This window comes from Oryctolagus cuniculus, chromosome Y (genome assembly GCF_051225735.1).
Source record: "Oryctolagus cuniculus isolate XC-2025 breed Fujian yellow rabbit chromosome Y, ASM5122573v1, whole genome shotgun sequence".
NCBI classification, from domain to species: Eukaryota; Metazoa; Chordata; class Mammalia; order Lagomorpha; family Leporidae; genus Oryctolagus; species Oryctolagus cuniculus.
Window position 1 is genome coordinate 33,161,893 of NC_142889.1, and position 23,054 is coordinate 33,184,946.

The window sequence follows — 23,054 nt, forward strand, 5'->3', positions numbered from 1 at the left end:
CTCCCAGAGACCCCGGCCACAAACTCCAGTCCTGCAGTTCCAGCTACCTGGCACACTGCAGACACGGAGCAGGGTGGAGCTTGGACATGTTCTGACCACTCAGCACTCACCCCTCCACTGCCCTGCAGTGCCCCTGGCACGGCACGGCCAGGTGTGTCATCCAGGAGGCTGGTGGTTGTGTGACACCTCCAGAACACAGTGCTGCTGCTTGGCATCCTTGTCAACATGACAGACAGGCAGGTTCATGGACATCAAGTGTCCCCATCTAAATAAACCACTGCATCCACTGTCCTCGAGTGTGCATCCAGATGGGCGAGTGTGTCCCCAGGGACAGTGTGGCTGGTGGTCAGCTCCACTCCCCCGTGGGCTGCAATCAGGATGCTGTCCACAAAGCCACATGCTGTGGCCGGGACAGGCTGGGCATTGGGCAGGACTGTCTGCCTCTCAAAGGCCCTGCTGTGCTCAGTGGGGGTCACCCCAGGGACTCCTGTAGCTCTAGGGAGGGTGTGGGCTCCATTCTGAGGCCCCCAGGCTGGGCTAGGGAGCAGGTGCAGCCCCTGGTGCAGGCCACATAGGACTGGCCAGGAAGCCATGGTCAGACTCCCGAGGTGTCAGGAGACAGGTGTAGTCTGAGGACTAAGCCCCCTCCTACGCTGCCCCAGAAGCAGGGAAGCCACAGCCACCACACCACATGTGGCCAGGCAACAGCCTTTATCTGCTAACCCCATTGGGAACTGCATGGCATGGGGAGGTCAGGGGCTGCCAGGGTCCTGGATGGAGGGTGGGGGTCCCTGGTGATGAATGTTCTGGGTCTTGAGGTTTCCACACCCTCGACTCAGCTTCACAGGATGTGGCCACCTTGGCAAACTGAGGGTGGGGGAGGGGAGCAGGGACCTCTGACCCTGTCACCAATGAGCATGAGTCTGCATTACCTCAACATCAAAACACTTGTTACAGATAAATAACTAAAAGCCAACTCACCGTGCCCCTGAGCATCCCCAACAGGAGCACACAGCTGTCGTGGGGACAGCTCTCTCTGTGGTGGTACCAGTCTTCAGCTGACATTGGACACACTCATGGGAAAGGGGCCAGGGATGCAGGCATGGCCAGGCCCCAGGTTACCAATTAACAGGGCTCCACCAGCTTTCCTTTAAATAAACCAGAGGATGTGACGGAGGGGACGCTCAGGCTCTAGGCCAGCAGAGGGTGCAGGTGTGGTGTGGTCTGGATGCTCCCAGAGACACTGGACCACTATGGCCCAGGACCTTGGTCCAGATCCAGCCTTGGATGCATGGGAGGACGAGAGGCCCCAGTGGGACAACAAGCTCCAGTACATGCTCAGTTGCGTGGGGTTTGCTGTGGGGCTGGGGAACATCTGGAGGTGCCAGACCCACAGTGGAGGTGAGCCTGCCAGCCACATCTGGATACCCAAGGACTGGCCTTCCCCACCCCTGACCTCTGGGCAGCACCACTGTCCCAAAAAGCCAGACATGTAGGGCCCCAGGAAGAGCCCAGCCTTGGCATCTGAGCCCTGGGGACTTCAGGGGCCTGCACATGGGGTCCCAGGCCAGCATGCAGCTTCATTCTCAGCGGCGCTGCCCCTCAGTGTGGAGCCAGTCTCCAGGGGGCGATCACCCTGGTGTCCATGTTCGTGGGGGCTGGTGTCTCCCAAGGCTCCTTGCAGGATGACAGGAGCCCTGGGCTCACCAGCAGTCACAGCACACAGATGCACCTGTGTGGCCCACACATGTGCACCAGCCAGGGGCTGCTGCCCTCAGGGCTGTCATTGCCCAAGTGCCTCCATGTGACGGCAGGCCTGGGACACACAACCCTCTCCAGTGAGGAACCTGGGGAGACTCCCCCAGGGACCAGGGCCTCGGGGATGCAGAGGTCGGAGGACGGGGCTTCTCATCAGGGATGCAGGCGAGGGAGGAGTGGCCGCCCCAACATGCTGTTATGGCACTTGTTTCCAGATGCGGCAAGCATGGCCAAACATGCCGTAACATTCTGTCTTCTTACTCCCCGTTCCTCCCCAGGCTGCGCTGACGGGTGGTCTCACCCCAGCCACTCAGTGCCCATCGCCCATCACTCAGAATTTTGTAAAGAGTGCCCCCACATCTTGCACAGCCGCACTCACCCTCCTCGCTTCTGGGCAGTTCCAGGGTCTTCTGAGCTTGTGGCCCTTCCTCATCCTCATGCCAGCTCCTGTTCCAGGTGTCTGCTTGCCGGCTCCACCTGTCTACACTGGCTGTGCCCACTCTACCTGTCCACACTGGCTACACACACTTCTCCTGTCCACACTGGCCACATACACACTGTCCACACTGGCTGCACACACTCTGCCTATCCACCCTGGCTGCACACTCTGCCTGTCCACACTGGCCATGCCCACACTGCCTGTCCACACTGTCCACACTGTCAACACTGGTCGCACACACTCTGCCTGTCCACACTGGCTGCACATACTCCACCTGTACACACTGGCCATGCCCACTCTGCCTGTCCATACTGGCCACTTACACATCTTCCACACTAGCTGGACACACTCCTGTCTACACTGGCCACACATACTCCACCTATCCACACTGGCCGCTCAGACAGCCTCTGAATCTGCTCCACAGTGCTGCCCGGCTGGTTTATTCTCCCATGAGGCTGAGCATGCAGCCAGCAGCTACACCAACCACACCCAGTCAGAACCCAGGCTGGCCACTGGCAGCATGCCAGGTGCCCCAATGGGGAGCAGAGGGTGGCCACCCCGACCCCTGTGTCCTGACAGGGGCTTTTTTCATCCCCTACTTCATCGCCCTGGTCTTTGAGGGGATCCCACTCTTCCACATCGAGCTCGCCATCGGCCAGCACCTGCACAGGGGCAGCATTGGGGTGTGGACAGCCATCTCCCCCTACCTGGGCAGTGTAGGCAGGCCACCCCCTTCTTGGCTCCCCAGGAGGACCTGCTCTGCACGTGGGTGGCACCGCTCCTCCCCTGCTGTGTGACACTTTGTCCTCGCTGTCTGCAGGGCTGGGCTGCCTCATGATGTCCTTCCTGGTCAGCCTGTACTACAACACCATCCTCACCTGGGTGCTGTAGTACTTCCTCAACTCCTTCCAGTACCCATTGCCCTGGAACCACTGCCTGCTGGAAGGCAACAGGATGGGTGAGGGCATGGCCAGTGTGGACAGGTGACCTCTCCTGTTCACTGGTCCCCACTGGGCCCAGGGACCACCCAGATCCCCATCCGCTCACACACCAAGCCCTGGGCCTCCCTTCCCCATCTCAGCCTCAGAGCGAGGTGAGAGAGCACAGCTGGGCTGGAGGGTGGGGGCCGCTTCAGTGCGCTGGTGCCCGTGGCCCTGCTGGCTTTCGAGGCAGAGCGTGCACTGGGCCTGGGCCCTGTGGCCGGCCTGTGACGGGACTGCTGGCTGCAGGGTTCGTGGCGGAGTGCCAGGGCAGCAGTTCCATGAGCTACTTCTGGTACCGGCAGATGCTGGACATCACTGCTGACATCAGTGACAGTGGCACTGTCCAGTAGTGGCTGCTCATCTGCTTGGTCATCTGCTGGGCTGTGGTGTATCTGTGCATCATCAGAGGCATTGAGACCACTGGGAAGGTGAGAGCAGCTTCCTCTGGCTCCGAGGCCCCCTCCCCATGCTGCCAGTGTTGGCTCGGCATGGGGGAGCAGGCACACTCGGGGCCCCATGGGCAGCTTCTCATCCTGGTGACAGTCTCTGCCCTGAACCGCACTCTGTGCCAAGGCAGCCATGCCGGCTCTCTTCTGGCAGCCACTGTGACTTCTCCCTGCCCCTCCATCTCGGTGGACAGTGCCTCTCATAGCCACTGCTCCACTGGGTCTGGCCTGAGGAGCCCCCACTCAGAGCCAGCACCTCCCTGGCGGCTCAGATTTGCCTCTGCCTCCTGACTGTTCCCCGTCTGGTCCTCCTCCTCTGCTCTTTATGCCTCCACTCCGCCTCCTGTGTGGCGGAGGCACTGTCAGGCTTCTGACTCTCGCTGGATCCCAGAGCAGCACCAGGGAGGAGGGCACATGTAGCTCACGGTCTGGAGGTTCGGGCTCCGAGATGGGCAGCGCCTTCAGTTCAGGCAGCCGGGCGGCTGCAGGGTGGTGAGGGACCACCCTGGGAGAAGAGACACAGGGGACTCACAGCTCTCAGAACCCGTGCTCCCACTGGAACCACCCCTCGAGGCCCTGCCATGACCTCCCCCAACCCTGCCAAGCCACCAATGGGTGGGGTCTGCACCCAAATCCCCCTGCCAAGGCCATGCACCCACTGGCTGGTACCGGATCTCAGGGCCTGTCACGGGCCGTCTTCAGGTGACACGTGTGCCCCACGTGCAGTGGTCTGCATGCACTGTCCTCCAGGAACAGCCCCCTTTTCCCTTCCACTCCTCTCCAAGCCTTGGCCATGTTCTTACACTTACTTAAACCATGTGATAGAGAGCAGACACTGGTTTCTCTCACAGGCGACTGGCATCTAAGGGCCTTCCCTTGGGGCCACTGGGGCACACGGGTGGGGGTGTTGAACACTCATGGCATGGTCAGGGCTCCTCACACCCCCTGCCCCAGGGCGGCCCACACAATCCAGCAGCCACCAGCCTGAGCCTTTTCCCACGAGGCTCTGAGGACAGAGCCAGTGACCAGACCCTGTGGCTCTCACAGATCATCCTGTTAGGAATGCGCTGGGGAGGCCCTGTGGCTTTGGTCTGTGTGGGGATGTGGGGCCGGCCCTGGCCCACCGCTGACTGGGAGCCACCAGGACAGGGGAAAGAGGGGGCTGGGCTGAGAGCCTGAGGTGTGCACAGGAGGACACAAGGCAGGACGAGGGGCAGCCTGGGGTGGGGGAGGGGCCTGCCTGTCCTGAGTGCCGGTGCCCACCTTAGCAGAAGGTGTGTGACCATACACCTTCAGAGCTTGACCCAAAGTGCCATGCCTGTGTGGTCACCTTGGGCCACATGAGTGGTCACAATGGGGCAAGGCCCCTCCCCCGCTCCTGCAGGGCCACTGTGCATCTGACCTGGCATCTCCTCCAGGCCATCTACTTCACGGCCCTATTCCCTTACTTGGTGCTGACCATCTTCCTCATCAGAGGCCTGATGCTGTCTGGTGTCACACACAGGCTCTGCTACCTTTTCACCCACAACATAAGTGGAGGGGGGCAGGGGGCACAGTGGGCAAGGGAGGCGGGCCTTGGGGTCTCAGCAGGGTTGGGACAAGGACTTTGGTCTGGGGTGTGTGGACTGGTGCACCTGCAGGAAGTCCAGGTGCTGACAAGGTAGGAGTGTGGGGGAGGGGCTGGCAGGAATCAGCTGTCACCTGGGGCAGAAACATCCAGCAGGTGTGGCACACAGGACCAAGGGGCTTCTACTCAGAGCCTGCAGCACTTCTAGACCATTCCATTGGTCCAGGATCCCAAGGGGGTTTCCAGGGCTGCTGACCACCACCAGGAGTCAGCTGCACACCTGGGCATGAGGCTATCTCCCCAGACACCCAGCAGTAGGCAAATGGGGCAATGGGTGCAAACACCCCTGCCCAGGGGCCTCACACGGTTAAAGCCATGCGTGGGAGAGGATAGGGAGCATGCCCAGGTCAGTCAGCTCAGATCTAGTTCTAAGCCCCACCACCGAGTGCCAGCCACACTCTGCCGTGGGCCTGATGAAGCCACAGCTTGCTGGCTGCATCGCAGAACAGGGGAGCCGTGTCAGCTACCACGCCAAGCAAGCTCCCTCCTGGCACAAAGTCCTGAACGGTTCTTGGAATCTGTACAGGTCACACCTGGTTATGGTGTGACCCAAAAGGACCAGGGAATGTTCTAGAACAGCATCTGCTGTGTTCATGTTTCAGAGGCAGATTCTCCAGAACCTGTGGGTGTGGATGGATGCAAGCCACCCAGATCTTCTCCCGGTCCCTGGCCTTCAGTGGACACATTGCCTTTGCCAGCTGCAATCCATCCAGGTGGGCACCTGCCCCAGCTTGCTTGGCACCCTGGTGATGCGGTGCCAGCCAGCCAGGGCTGAGCTGGGGATGGTGCTGTGGGACCTGCTGGCCTGGGGTGGGCTCCACCTGGCTTGTCCGTTCCAGGAGCTGCTGTGTGTGCCCAGCCTGACTGGCCTGGGGCAGGTCTGGGGCCCACAGGGCACTCAGCACAGATCTGAGCCTTTCCACAAATGGTCAAGGAGTAGAGTGAGGCAGTGGGGAGGGGCCCAGGCTCAGTGGGTGGGGGCCCTCCCGAGGCCCTGAGTGCTCCCATGTGCAGGAACAACTGTGAGAAGGACACCATGGTCATCTCTCTGGTGAATAGCATGACCTCCCTGTATGCCTCTGTTGTCATCTTCTCCATCATGGGCTTCCAGGCCACCACAGACCATGGACAGTGCCTGGGCAGGTGAGGCTGGGCCACGCCATGGGCAGGGGCGGGGCAGGCATGCCAGTGTTCTGAGGACTCTCACTGGAAAAAGGGTCTCAGCAGACGAAACTCGGGTGTGGATGGAGCTGAGGTTGCCCTGGGGAATGTGGGCCCCGAGTAGGGGACAGCCACAGGGGGCAGGAGGGGTGCCCTCTCGAGCCTCTAGGGGGCTGCCACCTGACCCCGTGTGCCCGGGGCCTCTAGGATCACACGCACTATGCATGTCTCCACTCTGAGATATGCACAGTGCACAGCCCTAAGGCAGCCCCAGGAAGCCGATGCTGCCTAAGCAACCCTGAGGCCCTCCACCCGACCATCCAGACACGTCTCATTCAGGGAGTTGGGTGGGCTGCAGCCTCTGGCACAGGGAGCTCTGCCCCTGCAGAGTACACATCCCTGGAGGGGGCTTCAGGCACCCAGTGGGTGGGTCAGGGGTCCTGCTGAACCCGTCGGCACCCAGGATGGCCCCCACATGCAGAGCCAATGGGTGGTGCCTGTGCCAATCCCACACCGTTCAGAGGGAGGAGGCAGAGGACAGGCCAGCCATGGCCAGTGCGGTAGGAGCCGGTGCCTCAGGAACACTGTGTGAGCGTGTGTGTGCTTCACACATGTGTGTGTGTGCCTCATGTGCACCTGTGTGCCTCACATGTGTGTGCACCTCATTTGTGCTTCACTGTGTGAGCCTCACCTCAGCACCACCCTCACCAGTGCAAGAGGGGCTTCTCCAGCTCCTTCACCTGGACCCCAAGGACAGGGTCCTGTCACGTCCTAGCTGGATTCCCAGAGTTTCATAGAGCATAGCAAGTGGTGGCCATGCTGCACCATGCAAAGCTGCTTCTCTCTGTTCCAGGGCTCCCACTCCCAGGGTGTCTGCCGACTCTGGGTTAGAGGGTGCTGGGCTGGGGTTCCCACTCCCAGGGTCTCTGCTGACACTGGTGAGGGAGTGCTGGGCTGGGGCTCCCACTCTGGTGGCTGTGCCCACACTGGGGGTGCTGGGCTGGGCTGGGCACCTGGGGCATCAGGATGAGGCTTGCACTTCCTGCCCTGGCTGCACTTGGCCCTTCTCTGCATGGCTGCATGAGACCCTGCATCATACAAGGCACCAACATGGAGGGGATCATCACGCTGCTCCTGGACATGGGGGTCATCCCCACGGGGATCCCCAAGGAGGCCCTCACAGGTGAGTGCACAGCTCAGCCACAGGGATGCCTGCTGCCTCCTATACAGAGCTCAGGGGCCCTGGGCTAGCCCACTCCCCGAGGACAGCCCAACGGCTCCGGGCAGGACATGGGTGGACCTGCCCTGACCGTGGCCCACTGAGGCCAAGCTCTGACCCACCTCTGGCAGGTGAGGTGAGGTGGGGTGGGGGAAAGGGGCAGGTGCAGGCCTCCCACCCAGACCCTGCACCTCAGGGCTGGCCTGCCTAGCCTGCCTGCTCTCAGCCACCTGCTTCATGCTGCAGTCCAGAAGTTACTGGCTGGAGATCTTCAACAGCTACGCGGCCTCCTTCAACCTCATAGTCTTCACCTTCTTCAAGGTGGTGGGGGTCATCTACATCTACAGCCTGCGGCAGTGAGCTGAGGTCCACAGGAAACCCGGGGGGGTGGGGAGGGCCCCACAGCACCACTGAGCCCAATGTCTGTGCAGGTTCTGTGATGACATTGTGTGGATGATGGGGCAGCAGCCAGGCCTCTACTGGCGGGCGGTGTGGCTCGTGGCCAGCCCCCTGCTCCTCCTGAGTATCTTCCTGGCCTACCTCGTCCTGCTGGCCCAGAGGACACTGAGCTACCAGGCCTGGAACCCTCAGCATGTAGGTCCTCCCACAGGGATCAAGGGGCCGCAGTGACCTGCAGGGTGACCCTGGTAGGACCGGAGCCTCTCGAGGGCCTCAGAGCAGTGTCCAGACCCTGGAGACATCAGTCCTTCCAGCCTGCACTTTCCACGTGGACAGCCAGCCAGGGAAGCGACAATTCTAGTGTCTGGGAGAGGTCAGGAGGCAGACTGGCGAAGGGTCACTCCCTGCCTGGTCCACACAGGGAACTATGTAACACCTGGCCTGGGCCGCCCCTCCAAGTGAGCACCAGAACCCCTCAGGGTCCGCCTGGGGGAAGTGAGAATTTTCTGCTTTATCCTGGGGTCTCAGACCACACCTCACCTGTCCACAAGTGTTGGAGGCCAGTGGGTGGGTACCACATGCCCCCGCCTTCCCTGAGGGCTTCCACCCAGAGGGAGCCTCAAGCCCCAGCTCCCTCATCCCTGAGCACCCACCCAGGATGCTACCCTCCTGTAGTCCCAGGGAGGATTGGGGCTGCCTCCGTGCACAGGTGGTCGGGTCAGCCTCGCTCTGCTCAAGGCCTGGGGTCTGGAGCCAGAGGTCTGACCACTCCAGGCTGAGCTCTCTCTCTCTTGTGCCCCCTGCAGGAGCAGTTCCCCTCCAGGCAGGAGAAACTACCCTGGCTGTGTGCAAGCCATCTGCATGCTCCTGTCCCTGCTGCCTGCTCTGTGGGTCCCGGGCATCGCACTGGCCCGGCTGGTGGCCAAGTGTAGGAGGCAGCAGCAGGATGAGTGGCTGGACAGCAGCCTGAGGCTGCAAGACAGCAGGACCCACTGAGGGGCAGGGATGGCCGTGGGTGACCTCATCACACCCTGCCACCAACTCTGCAGGACCCTTGGCTCCCCATGTCTTGGGCCTGCTCTATCCAGGGTCCACTCTGCCCTCAAATGGGAGGCAGAGTCCACCCAGGGGCACACCCAGTTCCTGGCTGCCATAGGAGTCCCTCTGTGACAGTGCTGCCCACACAGCCTCAAGCTGTGATGATGGACAAAGGGCAGGCATGCTGACGGCAGGCCAGGCCCTGCACAGCTTCCCTGCCAGGAATCCAGCCCCAGGCTGACCCCCAAGTCCAGCCCAGGATAGGGGGCAGGAGTCATCTGCACACATGTGAGGGGGACACACGGGTGCTGGGAGCCCAGCCAGGGAGGACTCTGGGAGACACTGCCAGTGTCAGCACCCATGCTCAAGGGCAGAGGCTGCTGAAGTCAGATTTCCTACCGCGGGGCCTCTCGGCCACTCCCTCCAGGTCCCCAGCCGCCCTCCACCCACCAAGCACCCAGGCAGTCAGCCCCCACCTGCCCACCCCACCCCCACTTCCTTCTGACCACTGACCTCGGCCTCACACTGCCAGACCAGTACCCACAGAGCCCCTAGCCTTTTCCCAGTGCCCTGCAGAAACACACAGCTGGCCACACCCCCTGTGGCACCTGGCAAGGCATGTGTGTGTTATCACTCAAGGAGCATCTGTGCTGGGAGCAGCTCTCGCCACCATGGGTGTGACCAAGGTCCAGCTGCAGAGGATCTGAGAGCTAAACACCCACTCAGCCCCAGCGCTCCATGCACGTCTGAGCCCACAGTGGGGGAGGCTGGCACTTAGCCCTCCATCATGACACCCCCTCCCCACGCCATACTGACAGGTGGCAGTGAGCATGGGGTGTCACACAGGGGAGCCCATACCACAGGGGGCATCCCAGGGCTCAGCCCCATCTTGCTAGCTTGGACATCACTGCTAACAGCAGCTCTGAGCAGACAGCCGAGGGGACGGGAGCTCGCGGGACCCACAGGCATCTGCCCACTCTCAGCTCTGCCCTGCGGTGCCCCTTTGGCCAGCCCCCCCCCTCGTATGCTGTAGAGACCTCATGGTTCATGACCTGCCCTCTGCACAGTAGACAGTACTGGCAGGGCCCCCACAGGGCTGGGAAGTGAGGGCAACGCTGTCCCGGCACTGCCGTTGTGGCCTGCAAACCCTACCACTGCCCTGAATGGCTCTGGGGCTGCCCTTCCTGACCACACCTCACCTGGCCACCTTGTGCCCAGGAGCTTGGCCTGGAGGGGCCCTCAGGGGCTGGCGGTGGTGGTGTCAGAGCCCTGGTTCAGTGGCCAAAAGGGAAGGGGTGGGGCATGGGGACAGAGACCCAGTGGACACCCAGCCTCCAGAAAACTCAGCCATGGATGTGTGGACAGATGGACACTCATGTGAATGTAGACATGGCCCAGGGGCTGCAGAGGGCAATGGTTGACCAGCGTGACACCCCCATGGGCATGAGCCCTCCATGTGATATCCCTGACTGGCAGGGGCTGGCACAGGAGCAGATGCTGCCCTCATGTGGCCAAAACAGAGGAGTCCACAGAGGGCCCCTCCCTCCTGGACACCATGTTCATGGGCAACAGCCCCCGGGGCAGACAGGGCCACCACCACCACAAGGTCACCCAATGGGGGACTACAGTTAGCACGACCAGGAGGGGGCGCTGGGGAGCAGGGCACAGCCATCTTGTTTTTTGGGGGGCGCTATCCCTCACAGTCACAGCAGCCCCCACAGGTGACTGTAAGCCTGCCCCCTGGGGGTTCCACCCCGTCTCCCTCTCCCTGCCCCGCCCCTGTCAGGAGCTGCTCACTGGGAAGGCCAGAGCTTGGGCAGCAAAGAGGCTGATGCCGTTTCACCTGTGGGGATCACGTGCCCACAAAGTGGCCACTCAACACTGTATCCCCTGTAGGTACTGGCTGGAGTCCTGGCTGCCCTGCTCCCACCCAGCTCCCTAATGGCCTTGGAAGGCAGCAGAGGATGCCCAAGCACCTGGGCCCCTGCTACCCATGTGGGAGACCCCGATGGAGCTCCTGGCTCAGTGTTGGCCATGGCAGCCACCAGGGGAGCAGGTGGATGGAAGCTCTCTCCCCCTCCCTGTCACTCTCAAATGAACCAATAAATCTGTGAATTATGAAAGCTCAGCTTTTCCAAGGTTTGGCAAACTCAGTGAAGCCTGAGAACCTGAGTGACAGTATAGCAGGGCCTGGGGTTCCCCATGGGCACAGCGGCTTAGTCACCAGGACGGTCTGGGGTCCCATGGGCACATTGGCTCAGTCACAGGAGGCCTGGGTTCCCCTGGGCATGTTGGCTTAGTCACCAGGATGGTCTGGGGTCTTCCTGAGCACATCAGCTTAGTCACCTGGATGGTCTGGGGTACCCTGGGCATGTCGGCTTAGTCACCAGGAAGGTCTGGGGTCCCTGTGGGCACATCGGCTTAGTCACCAGGAAGGTCTGGGGTCCCCTGGGCACATTGCCTCAGTCACAGGATGGCCTGGGTTCCCCTGGGCATGTTGGCTTAGTCACCAGGATGGTCTGGGGTCACCATGGGCATGTCGGCTTAGTCACCAGGACAGTCTGGGGTCCCCTGGGCACATTGGCTTAGTCACCAGGAAGGTCTGGGGTCCCTGTGGGCACATCGGTTTAGTCACCAGGATGGTCTGGGGTCCCCTGGGCTTGTCGGCTTAGTCACCAGGTCACCAGGACATCTTTTGAATGCAGCAGCAAAGGGGCACATCCTGTGCCATAAAACTCAGCACGAGGTGCCAGGAGCCCTGTCCAAGGTCCATGTCCATGACCCCATCTGTGACATCCCATTAGGTTCTGGAATTACTCACAGCAGCTGAAATGTCACACAGGTGCCTGCTCTGCCAGGCTTCAGGCTGCCCAAGCCACCCCTGTGGCTGAGGCCACTCCTTCACCAAATCCCCCCCAGCACTGCCCTTCCTGCTCTCAGTAGGGTCCTCAGGTCACATTAGGCCCCCTGTACGCTGGGGCCTGCCGGGGGAAGGGGGCTCCCTACTCATCCTCATCAGGCACTAGGCAGCGCCACGCTGCCTGACAGATATGTGGCTCTAGCACGTGAACAACACTCCTTCACAGCAGCCACATGTCCTCCTGCCCTGGCATCTGAGGACAGGAGGGGAGTCCACACACACTGCACCAGACACTGGCTCCAGAGGACCACTGCAGGGACAGAGGCAGGGACGGGGCAAGGGGAGGCCTGGGCGGGGCTGCACATTGGACACCTTGGGTCAGGGATGCTCAGCCTGGACTTTGGATGAGGGGGTGGGTAGCTTGCTGCTCCCAGGTACATGTGGGTCAGCGCCCTGGGGCCTCCCCTCACTCAAGCTGGGCAGCTTAACCAAGCACACAGCACAGGGCTTCCCTTGGCAGCCCTGGATCACTCGGGGGTGATGAGCAGGCCCGGGGCAGGGCACATGCTCACAGGCCCACGGCCCATGGCCAGGTCTTCCATGAGCTTCCTCCTGGCTATTCATGATGGGGTCTTGAGAGGACTCAGTGGTGGGCTCTGCTCCCCTGACAGTAGGGAGGGGACTGACCTGAAGGAAGAAGGCCCCAAGGACAGGCCCTGCCCTGTGTCTCAGATGACCCCTCCCCCAACAGCGATGTGCCCGGCTCCTCTAGCCTCAGTCTAGGATGGTCTTGAAGACTGCGGTCAGGGCCGGGTCAGCTGCAGCCTCCAGGGCCTCCCAGTGGACGTCGCCCAGGCCCAGCACAGAGGCACCCAGCAGGCTGGGCCGCTGCGCCCGCTCGTAATTGAGCATGCTGAACAGAGTCCTGATGTGCGAGGTCCAGGACCGGGCCTGGGGCACACAGGATGCAGCTTCAGGGGGGCTGTAAAGGGTGGGCAGCCACAAGCCCACCCAGCTTCCCAGGGTCCTGGGAGAGCCCAATGCAGAGCCAGCCTTCAGCCCACTGGCCGGGCTCCTCAGGGTTCCTGTCACTGCACCTCAGGAACCCTCACCCAGCAACACATGTGACCCTCAGGGATGCTAGCCATCCATCCAGCTCCAGCTGAGCAGCTGCCTGGGGCTGGGGTCCGCAGCACCCCCCCCCCCCACAGAGGCCAGGTCCTTGGAGTGACTGCAGCAACGTTAACTGATGACAAAATCACCCCACCGTGGCAGAGGCACCAGCAGCCATGGGGGCAAAGCCACAGAAAGAGCCACAGGGGGTGGGGGAGCCACGGGACGAGTCCTGCGGTCCTCAGGGGGCAGCGACAGCTGTTCTTCCCTCCCCTCCATGCGGCGCCATGGCAGGATTCTGAGGGCCCTGGCCAGTGCCCCCTGTGGGCTCCCAGACCCAGCTGGGTACCTCCCCCAGCTCCTCATCCACTCACAGCAGGACCCATCTTTGAGCACACAGGCACAAGCCTGTGAGCTTTTGTGTGGGGCAAGATGGAGCCCAGGTCACCTTCTCCCTGCGGAATGTTCTGGCTCCCACCACAGAGTCCGGGTTCACAATGGGCCGCAGCCCACTGGGCTTGGGGATGAAGCACAGTCTGGCCATGGGCAGGGCCAACCTGGCCTGCTGCTAGACCTCTGCATCCGACAGCTCCCGCAGCTGTACCTGCTCCAGGTGCTGCCTTCAACACACCTGGGGCTGGGGTCAGGGCCGGGGTCAGAGGGGGTCAGGGCCATGGGCAGGGCCGACCTGGCTGCTGCTGGACCTCTGCATCTGACAGCTCCTGCAGCTGCACCCACTCCAGGTGCTGCCTGCAACATGCCCGGGGCTGGGGTCAGGGCTGGGGTCAGGGACAGGGTCAGGGCTGGCCTGGCCTGCTGCTGGACCTCCGCGTCTGACAGCTCCCACAGCTGCACCCACTCCAGGTGCTGCTGGCAACACGCCCCGGGGCTGGGGTCAGGGAACCTTGGTCCCTGTGGACACAGCACACTCTGTGGGGTGGGGCGAGGGCTACAGATGCCCTCGCACACCACAGACACCTCCCAGGAACCCCCACATGGGGGCCTGAGGCTCCCATCCCACACCTGGCATGACTCGGCGTAATCAGTCCTGATCCCTCAGTCTGACTCAGCAGAACCAGGAGCCAGCATCTCCACCATTCAGGCCCCATCCCCTGATGCCACCCCCACCAAGGTCATCCAGAGGGGATGCCTGTACCCCCAGGTGTCCCTGCAGGAGGGGTCTCTGCGACTCACGACCCAAGTCCCTCAGAAGCGCCCTGAGGAGACTGAGCCCAAGCATGAGCATATAGGGTGTGGGCCAGCACAGGGTCTCTGCAGGCCAGCACAGGGCTACCATGGGCCAGCACAGGGCCTCCCCTCCACGGGCCAGCACAGGGCCTCGCAGCCTGTGGGGAGCCGGGACATGGATGCCACACGCGGTACCTGATGCCTACGCTTTGCAGCCTGCTCCAGACGCTCCTGTGGTAGAAGAGGAGCTGGTTCTTCTGGAACGTGGTCTCCATGACGTAGAAGAAGGACCTGAGCAGCCCCACCACATAGATGTCCAGCAGCCAGAACAGGAACCTAGCCAGGATCCCCTCCCTCAGTCTGTGCTCCATGGCCGGGACGTGGCCATGCCCTGGAACGAGGCAGACCCCGAACGTGCACCCTCACGAGGCAGCCACGGTGGGAGTGCAGGGCATGAGGGACCCTGCAGTCCTGAACTGGCTGCCCTGGCTTTGGTGAACATGTCGCTGCACGTGTACTGGCCCCTGGCATCCCATCGCACACGCGGCTCACAGGCAATGCTCGGGTTGGCACGCAGAGCAGACAACATGGAAAGGGCTCCCAGGTGTGACGTCAAACTCACAGCCTCTGGGCGGAAGACCAGGGGCTGGCGGGACACACAGCATGGTTACACGGCCGGACCCCTGTGGACCCTGGCATCAGACCTCGCAAGCAACTCAGGGCCCACCAATAACCGGTTCAAGAGAAACTGGGGAGGGGCTGGGGCAGGGCAGACCCTGACCATAGGGACGGCCGCTAGGCGAGCAGGGACAGTGGCCAGAGTCCAGGTCCCTGCTCAGGACAGCCAATGGCACTGGGCCAGGTTTAATGCCCTCAGCCACCCACAGGTGGCTTACAAGGACCCAAAGGCAGAAGACGGCAAAGCCCGAGGAACGGGGACACCAGGGAGGCAGCGGCGATGGTGCCGGGGACCTGGAGGCTACTCCTGGCTCCTGGCTTTGGGGACTGCTGCAGGCATTTCAGTGGTGAGCCAGAGGATGGGTGCTGTCTCATCGTCTCTCTCTGCCTCTCAAAGAAATGATGAGCAGCACACTCTGGCCAGCCTCTCCCTAAATGCCGTCCAGCGGGCTGGAAGTAATGGAAACCTCACCCGTGTGTGTGGCTGAGCTACAGCTAAGCCAAGGAACCCAGCAGAGTAAAAACCCAGGAGCAAATGGCACCGCGGTTTCACACCCAGCCGAGGATGGCGCTGTGGAGCGGTCAGCTGAGCCAGGGGGTGGCAGAGCGCAGGAGATGGCCCCTGGGGCCAAGGCTCGTGTAGCAGCCAAGGGTCCCACCATGTGCCTGCGTGGAGACTGAGAACTCACCACCCCACGTCACCCCTGCAGTCGACCATGCTGAGCGGGTAGAGCTGACCCTCGGGAGCCCTGCACAGGAGCCGTAGGATACCACCCAGGCCTCATGGTTCAACTGTCCCCCTGTGCAGGCTCCGCCACCTCAGAAGTCACCACAGAGGGACCGGTGCTGTGGAGTTGCAGGTTAAGGACCGCATGCAACGCTGGCATTCATGGGAGAGCCGAGCGCCAGTCCTGGCTGCTCCACCTCCCTGCTAATGTTCCTGGAAAAGCAGTGGAAGATGGCCCCAGTGCTTGGGTCCCTGCACTCAGGTGGGAGGCCTGGAGGAAGCTCCTGGCTTCAGCCTGGCCCAGCCCGGGCAGTTGCAGCCATCTGGGGAATGAACCAGCAAATGAAAGCTCTCTCTCTTTTCTTCTCTTTCAAAATAAATCAAATCTTTTAAAAAGTAACTGATATCAAAATAACTGCATATTACTACATAAGGTGCAGCAAAAGCAGTACTTAGAGGCTAATGCATAGCCACACATCCACCATCAGAAATTTATAGAATGACAGGAAAGCCTGAAAAAGGCATTAGGAAGAAGATAAACAGAAATCACTGAAATTCAAAACAAAGGCTTGAGAGAGGACCCCATGGGACAACAGAACTCAGTCACGCTGAAGGTCAAAGGGCAATGGGGGAGGGGTGACAGGAGGCTGAGCCAGACACAGAGCCACACACAAGAACACAGGGTCAGCCCTCAGGGAGGGGAGGACTCAGCAGGCAGCACACAGTGGCCTGGGTGAGGCCATCCGGCCGACGCCGAGGGCACAGCGAGGGAGACAGGGTCCCCGCAGCTGCAGCAAGAGGGACCAGAAACAGCCCAGCACCAGCAGCACCACCTCTCCCGTGCACAGCCCACACTGGGAAAGCTGACTCATCCTGCCCCATGCAGCAGGCGGCCAGCTGGCCTGGCAGGAGGCAGATCCCCAACCCCAGCATCTCTGCTCCCTCCGCGAAGGCAGTAGAGTGGCCACTGCCTGAGCACACAATGTCTGGGTGGGTGCACAGAGCAGTGCTGGGGGTGCCCGGGGCCGATGTCACACCTCCCGCTGTGGGGGCATTTCCACGACACAAGGACAGAGCGGTCACTGCATATCTCCATCACTGGCCAGGTTTCTTGGGGAGCCTGACAGGGCATCCACCCCTACAAGCCCTCCCCGTCGGGCCTTAGGGAGGCAGCCATCTGACTCAAGCCCCACCTATCCAGGAGCAGCCCGGGAGGTGGGGGGCCTGAGCTGGCAGACACTGCCACAGTCCCCTGGAGCTCAAATGGGAAACATCATGGGGGCGCTGGCTCAGCCACACAGGGAGCCAGGGCAGGAGCCCCATTCCCTCCTCCTGGGCAGCACTCACAGGAAGTCTAATCTTGCTCCTCTCCCCTGCCCAGCACATGACCCGACATCCCCCACCCCACCCCATCAGCAGGGGACCGTCCAGTCCAGGGGGCGCGGGGCAGCCTTACCCACCACCCCCTCAGCTCCCGGCTTGGCGCTGGCCGACGCCAGCTCACCTGGGCTCTCGCACAGCCAGGTGCAGTCCTGCACCCTCACCTACCAGATCAGCTCCCGAGATGAACTTCTTTGTATTCCTCGGGAGGGAAGCTTGTGCCTGGAGCCCCAGAGGCGCGCGGGGGGGGGGGGGAGGGGAGGGGGGACGGGCGGCACTGACAGGCCAGCAGGAACTCATGCACCTGCCACGGGCTGCTGTGCTGCTGCAGGAGCCTCACCAGGCGCCAGGCGCCAGGAGCCCGTATCCTCCTGGGGGTCAGCGGCCGGCCTTGAGGACTGCACCTGCGTGGCCGGCCCCCGCAGCGGGCAGTGCGTCCGGAGGAGCGAGCCATAGGGGCACCGCGTGTGGTTCGCAAGCAGCTTCCGGAACCGGGGCCGCGGCCTGCGGCTACCCCTGGACCTCGGCATCCAGCCCAGGAAGATGGCCTCCAGCAGCCTCCGGGCGCCCGCCAGGCTGGGCCGCAGGGAGCTCAGTGGGAAAGATGCGCGCAGCCGCTCGCCATCGCCCAGTAGTAGAGGAAGCGCTTGGTCTCCGCAAACACTTGAGCCTTCGGACGTGGTGACCACCGGGCAGCGGAGTGACCGGGCTCCCGCTTAGTCCACTCCCGTGGAAGCCCTGGAGCGTGTTGTCTCCGAACACTCCGCAGGCGTCATCCCGCAGGCCCGGGACACGCCCACGCCCCGAACTGCAGGCGGGAGAGCCCAGGGGCGCCCAGGCCTCGCCACCGCTGCTGTTCCGAACTCATTGCGTGGCCACGGGGCCCACCTGGGTCCCACAAGCGCATGGTGCAGGAGGGCCGGGCCTGGGCGACGGGCGCAGAGCTCCTACAGAGGCGGCCCACACACCTGGTAGGCGCAGCTCAGGGACAGCAGCAGGTAGAGCGCGCAGCGCGCCAGCAGGTGCATGAGCATGTTGCCCACGTGGCGCAGCAGCAGCCCCCACGCGCCGCTGTCGCGCAGCGTCTCAGTCACCGTGTTGGGCAGGTAGCTGCTCCTGCAGGTGGTGAAGGCCCAGGGCAGGCCTCCGCGGGCGCCGTCCAGCAGCACGAAGCTGAAGGCTAAGTCTCGGCCTGCAGCGCCAGAATTCCATATAGGCATTAGTTCATGTACCAGCTGCTCCACTTCAGATCCAGCCCCCTGTTAATGGCCTGGGAATACAGTGGAGGATGGCCAAATACTTGGGCCCCTGCACCTGCGTGGGAGGTCTGGAAAAAGTTCCTGACTCCTGGTTTTGGATTGGCCCAGTTCTGGCCATTGTGGCCAACTGGAGAGTGAGCCAGCAAATGGAAGACCTAGTCTCAATAATTCTCAAATAAATAAGTAAATCTTAAAAAAAAATTAAAAACGGAGCAGAGATGGCCACAACAGAATGTTCTAGGCTAGGCCAAAGCCAGGCACTCCATTCAGGTCTCCCACATGTGTGGCATAGGTCCAACACTTTGGCCATTTTCCAAACTAGGACCAGAATTATAGAGGGGACATAAATCAGCACTCCAATATGGGATGTCGGCACTGCAAGTAGTAGCTTAACCACTGTGCCTCAAAGCCAGCCCCAAAACGATTCCATTTGAAGTCAAATGTACATCATCATACAGATCTAGTTGAAATTTAGACAATTCTTGTTCAAAATAACTACCCTGGACTTAACACAAATTTATCAGCCTGGAAGTAATGAGGAACAGTTGCCTCAGATTTTGCCCCCTCACCTTTCTGTGCATATATCTAGGCCATCCTGTAACAGCCCTCCTCCCAAAGATGTCCTTATCTCCTGAACCTGTGAATGTGTTAGCTTACGTGGCAAAACAGACTGCAAGTGTGATTGTGTCTAAGTTCTCAGGGTAAGAAAATTAACCCAGATAAAGTAGGTGAGACCATTCTCAGTACACGAAGTCTTTACAAGTGAAGAAGCTTTGCTAGCTGTGGTCAGAGGAACAGTGGACTGCAGAAGGACAATGAGATGGTGGAAAAATCCTCCAGTCAAGGAATGCAGGCATCTTCCAGCAACTCCCAAAAGCAAGCAGATTCTCCCATGGAATCTGTGAAGAACTGTGGCCAGCAAAAGGAAACTCAGGCAGCGAGGACTGCCTTGAGCACTAATAATGAGCATTTGGTGCCAGGAGTGCTCCCCAGGCACTACCATAACTGAAAAGGCCCTCCCAGACTTTCAATGTCCCTGAGGTAGTGCAACCCCATCCTAGCTGAGAATCACTGCATTCATGAAGAGCGACTTGTCAGAAACATTGAGAATGAATAATCAGATTCTAAGACTGAAGTTCAAATATTCTGATTGATGTTAATAATTACTTTTAATGTACTCATAGGCCTTATTTTCTATTATAAATAAAATATTCAAAATTAACACACATCATATTATTTATGTACTTCAATGAAATACATGTGGCAAGCAATTTTATTCCTAACTTTCTGATCAATTTCCTTACCAGGTCAGCCATTCATAACCCATCACTAGAATGGAATCTACACTTATCTTAGCCGAAAGCCTGAGAAGCAATTAGAATGGAATCTAATGGAAGCCAAAGGGAGATATATTTTTTGACTCTAAAAGAATATATGGTGGGAAATGTGGCACCGCAGATAAAGCTACCATTTGGGACACCTGGTCTGTCATATATATTCTTTCTATACCTAATGTGGGGAGGGTTTTTATAATTAAGAGGTTTTAAAATTTTTAAGGTTTATTTTTTATTTATTTGAAAGTCAGAGTTAGAGAGAGAGAGGGAGAGACAGAGAGAGACAGAGGGGGGTCCTCCATCTGCTGGTTCACTCCCCAAATGGCTGCAACACCTGGTGCTAGGCCAGGCTAAAGCCAGGAGCCAGGAGTTTCATCCAGGTCTCCCAGGTCAGTGCAGAGGTCCGAGCAAAACTAGGCCATTTTGGAATGCTGACTCAAAGTTCTAGCTGCTCTGCTTCTGATATAGGTTTGTGCTGATGCACCTTTAGAGGCAGCAGATGTTGCCTCAAATGTCTGTGACCTGACCCTGACACCCACTGCCAAAACCCAGATGGAATTCCAGGCTTCTATCTCTGGCCTGGCCCAGCAGAAGCAGTTACAGTCATTCGTGGACTGAAGAAGAAGTTGGAAAATCTGTCATTCTGCCTTTCAATTATATTAAAATAAACATTTTTTTAAAAGAAACACACTCATTTAAAACCATTTAAAAATAAATTCAGTATGATGAACTTCACTCTCAACAGTATGATTTTGGTATTGTGCTAAATTATAATTTCATATATGAAATACGAACCGGAAGATTTTACTGTAGGGGCTGGCACTGTAGTGTGGTGGGTTAAACTGCCACCTGAGAAACCAGCATCCTATATGGGCACCAGTTCAATTCCAGGCTGCTCTGCTTCTGATCCAGCTTCCTGATAATTCACCTGGGAAGGATGAGGAAGATGAATTTGGTCTGGCCCAACTCCTGCTATTGCGGCCATTTGGGGAGTGAACCAGTTGATGGAAGATCTCTCTCTCTCCTTCTCCTTCTGTAATTCTGCCTTTCAAATAAAATAAATAAATCTTTTAAAAAATAGATTTTGTTGTACTCACCTAAGGAGTTAAGAAGGAATAATACTTTGATATTTCAAAGATGAATATTTTTTTAAATAATAAGTGACATAATATATGTGAGGGCTTCAAAAATTTCTTCAAAAAATGCAAATTGAAAAGGAGGGTAGAGGAGGAAAGTGTCACTATGTCCTTAAATCTGTATATATGAAATATATGAAATTTGTATAACTTAAATAAAATTTTTTAAAAAATGCATATTTTCCACAAATTTATTGATGGAAAGTTAACTTCTGTTAATGTATTTGTATCATCCTATTTTTATGGTCTTGCAAATAATGAGACTTTAGGGAACTTTAAAGAGCTTAGAGGGAAAAGGAGAGTTAGTATCAGCACTTCAAAACTCTGCCAAAGAAGGATTCCATGAACAAACAATAATTTGGGGCTTGGTTGTCACTTTTGCTTGGTCATTCTGGTTATCTGAAGGCTTTATTTCATTATTTGCATTTGTGACTCTAATACTATACCAATGAAAGTACAGGAACAAAACTGCATGAGACAGGATCAGGGCATCAGGTTGAGGCAAGAGACAGCTGCAGCTTAATTAGAGAAGCAAAGAAAGAGAAGAAAATTCTGAGAGCTTCAAAAGGTAAAAAACTTGTTTTTCTACTTGCTTCACATAGGATAAGTTACTCAAAGTTACCTACGTAGGGTTAATTTTGGGAAACACCTGTACAGTGACATTTCCCAAGGATCAACAAATGTCACAAAACTGCTAATTAAGTTAAATCCTGAGGAACATCTCTTCAGACAAAAAAAGGTTATACAAAGATCCATATGTAAAAAAAAAAAGAAAGAAAAAAAAAAAAAGAAAGAGGCCGGTGCTGTGGCTCAATAGGATAATCCTCTGCCTTGTGGCACCAGCACACTGGGTTCTAGTCCCGGTTGCTCCTCTTCCAGGCCAGCTCTCTGCTGTGGCCCGGGAGTGCAGTGGAGGATGGCCCAAGTGCTTGGGCCCTGCACTCCATGGGAGACCAGGAGAAGCACCTGGCTCTTAGCTTCAGATCAGCACGGTGCGCTGGCTGCAACACGCCAGCCGCGGTGGCCATTGGAGGGTGAACCAATGGCAAAGGAAGACCTTTCTCTCTGTCTCTCTCTCTCACTGTCCACTCTGCCTGTCAAAAAAAAAAAAAAAAAAAGATCCATATGTATCACAAAGATCAAAACAGAAAAGCCCATCAACTGAAACAAACAAAAATAGATGACTGAGATCCACCTTGGTACTATAAAGAGAAAAAGCTATGGCCACAATCTTCCATGAGAACTTCTAGAAAAGAGAAATCAGCTCCATGACAGCATCAGCCCACCTTCAAGACTCCTTACCTAACAATCAGCCTTTTAGAAACCTCTGCCCCAACACCCTCTAAGATCCTTAAATTCTTTCAAAATAAATCTAAAAAAAAAAAAAAAAAGTTCTCCCTGGCTTACTCTTCTCCCAATCTACATAAATGGCAACATGCCAGTTAAATTTGCAGAAGTGGCTGCTTCAAGGCATGTCTTTAGCCAGTGCTACTTGTCCCTTTACCCTTATTCAAGAACCCACAGTGCTTATTGCCAGGAACATTTTTCTCTTTATTTACCTGTTTATATAAAGGCCTCTCACAGGTTGGAGAGAGAATGTCTCTCTCTGTTTCAGTTGGACAAGCCTCAAAAGATTCTGGCACAAGGAAAACACTAAAAAGATTCATAAAAATCAATAAATTAAAAAATAATTAATAAACTAATATTGTAAGAGGCTCATCCAAAATACGAAAGGTGAGGCCAGCATTGTGGCATAGTGGGTAAAGCTGCCAACTGCAGCACTGGCATCCCATATGGGTGCCAGTTCAAATCCTGGCTGCTCTACATCTGATCAAGCTCCCTGCATAATGCCCCAAATACTTGGGCCCCTGCACCCACATGGGAGATGTGGAAGAAGCTCCTGGCTCCTGGCTTTGGACTGACCCAGCCCAACCACTGTGGCCATTTGGGAAGTGAGCCAGCCAAAGAAATATCTCTGTCTCCCACCCCACCAACTATACCCCATAACTTCACCTTTCAAATAAATAAAATCTTTAAAAGGAAAAAAAAATGGTTTCCTCATAAGGGTTCCTTCCCTTGCCCTGCCAGCAAAAAGAAACCAATTTCTTCAACTTTTGTTATATATCACCAACCACATGCAAATTGTTTTTTGAGAGGACAATTGCTGCTTCTTTCAAAAATATCTCCTAGGACAGATGTGTCCAAGTGTAACAATGCAAAGATACACTATCACTGATCACAAGACCAGATCACCTGAGAATCTTCCAGTGCACAGAAGAAACATACAAGACCATTCCTGAAAGCCCAAG

At 57.9% G+C, this 23,054-nt stretch overlaps 2 pseudogenes; one reads left to right on the forward strand and one right to left on the reverse strand.

Annotated features, from left to right (window-relative positions):
- The first annotated feature begins 1,253 nt into the window (after positions 1-1,253).
- Positions 1,254-9,028, forward strand: LOC149119503 (sodium-dependent neutral amino acid transporter B(0)AT3-like; annotated as a pseudogene).
- Positions 9,029-12,704: 3,676 nt separating this feature from the next.
- Positions 12,705-18,236, reverse strand: LOC149119504 (telomerase reverse transcriptase-like; annotated as a pseudogene).
- Positions 18,237-23,054: the final 4,818 nt, after the last annotated feature.